We start from the raw sequence: 2500 nt of genomic DNA, 5'->3' as shown, positions 1-2500 counted from the left end.
ACATACTTAGTGATCAAGGTATTCATATATATATATATATATATATATATATAATATTATATATATATATATATATATATATATAAATGAAATGACTACACAGCTTTTCAGTCAATGGAGGTAGAGACTTCCAAGGCTGGTTGGTATGGCAAAGAAGCACCTCAACAAAATGTGGATGACTATATATTCCCGACTTTTCCCTAGACCACACTCCACTTTTAAAGTCTATAGTATATCAAATGAAACATCATTTATTGTGAAGACATATATTCCCGACTTGTCCTAGACCACACTCCACTTTTAAAGTCTATAGTATATCAAATGAAACTCATTTATTGTGAAGAGACAAAACAGCGAGATTTTTCAGCATCGATAAAAACCCTGAGAGAAAGACAGATCGGCATTCATTCCGACACAAGAAGTCTAGGATTTAAAGGAAGTGACGTACGACTGTATAGAAAGATGCTAATCGTAACTTTCTGCTGCATCGATCTGCAGTAAGACGTTCAAAGCTGAGATAGCTCCATAAAGACATAATTTATCGAGTCATTTTGCAATCTATGTTCTCTTAAAAACCAATTATTTTTTTTATTTTAACGTCATTACAGTTCTTACCAGTCACATATTCTATAAGAATTTCGAAACGAAAAAAAACTTCACAAATTAATTATATAGAACTTTATTAAAATTGTCAGGTGCTACAATTGTACGCATCGTTCATGTCGATGTTCCAAGGCCGTAATAAGACTATCTCAGAAGAATTTTGAATTTGAAATCTATCTTTGATACCTTTAGTATGCTGCTTTGTCTCTTTAGTGTGAAACAGAACTTGAGAAACCCTTGGATTCTACATGTCTCTGGTCTGCCTTTAAGCTTGAATTTATCTTCATTCTTGTTGAACATTATTTTTTTTTTATCTCTAAGGCCTAAAGATAATTTCCTCAACATATAAAAGACTCCTAGATAAGACTTTCCACTCAAGATACTATGGACATGAAGCCATTTTTGTTTAACCATTAAAATACAATATGATAATCAGCCTCTGTATTTTCTATGCTGACTTAAATTATTTAACCCATCTAGGTGCTTATAATAATGAGGAAGGCGCATGCATTAGCAAACACAAGAACATACATTTTCCTTCCACGCAAAATACAACTCGCTAAATCTCGAATATTAAAGCTGAAAGAGTCAATCAAAGCACTCTCGAACTTAGTGATAGATGACTCATCAATTTACACCGATAAAAGGGGATATTTGAATTAAGCGTGATTGAATGGATTTCACAGTTTCTTTTTAATCTGATAAAAGGGGATATTTAATTAAGCGTGAATTAATGGATTTCACAGTTTCTTTTTATCTGATAGAAAAAATACAGCCACCTTCCAAATAGGAGACTTTATTTAGGGAACTAATGGAAAAACCACGGGTTCTTTGAGGGGATATACCGCGCAAGGCTTCCGAGGTGTGATTGACTGGGTCATTGAAGAAATGTCAGCCATAAGAAACGACAGAGGCGAACAACAAAGGTCCATAGAGGAACGATCAGTAGCCTTTTCTCCAGTGGGATCAAGCGCCACTACATAAAACCATTTTTTGGAGCTTATAAATATAGCCTCAATGAAGGATCGGAATCCATCAACGAACTGACGGGGCGTTGAAGCCGTTAAAAGCGCTCTCGAGACCTGGCCTTGCGTTGAAGAGTTGAGGGCTAAATGGATGGTTAGAAAAGTGGGTGAGAGAGGAGGAGAGGGGAGGGAAAGGGAAAGAGAGAGAGAGAGAGAGAGAGAGAGAGAGAGAGAGAGAGAGAGAGAGAGAGAGGAAAAAAAAGAGAACAGGAGAGAGAGAAAGAAAGAGAGAGAGAGAGAGAGTATATAACGGTTTAATAAGGTTACTCTTACCTTCAAGTACTTTATTGCCTTTACTAATAAACTCATCTTTCCGACCTGCAAGTGCTATAAAACACACTGACCAAACATTGGAATTTCCCTCGGAAGAAGAAGAAGAGGGAAAAAAAAAAAGGAACACTCACTCCACCATCAAAATTAATAAAGGATAGATTGAAATTCCTGCCGCTATACCCACCAACTCTAACTTCACCCCATTTATATACTACTACCCTTTCCCGAACTCCCCCTCTTCAAAAGGCTAGCAGCAGGACGAGAGAGAGAGAGAGAGAGAGAGAGAGAGAGAGAGAGAGAGAGAGAGAGATAAAGGTGGGTCTAGTGGACATTTTTGAACTTCCCCATCCAGCCTACGTAAGGTAATAAAGCCTGGCTGTTTCCTACATTGTTACGAAATACTTGTACAGTTTTTAAATTCTTAATTCTCTGCCAGGGAAGTCCATCGCTTACAAGGCTCCAGGGCTCATTGCCTGCTGGAAGGCGGGAATGCAGAGTATGATTTTAGGACGGGCATTAATTCCTGGAAGGATTTTTATTAACTGCACGTTTTGAATATTCCCCGTCCGAGCTGCTCTTGAAGTAGTTGGGCGATGATG

Source organism: Macrobrachium nipponense, chromosome 11 (assembly GCF_015104395.2).
Source record: "Macrobrachium nipponense isolate FS-2020 chromosome 11, ASM1510439v2, whole genome shotgun sequence".
Classification (NCBI taxonomy): Eukaryota; Metazoa; Arthropoda; class Malacostraca; order Decapoda; family Palaemonidae; genus Macrobrachium; species Macrobrachium nipponense.
The sequence above is the reverse complement of the archived record's forward strand: the minus strand, read 5'-3'. Positions refer to the sequence as shown.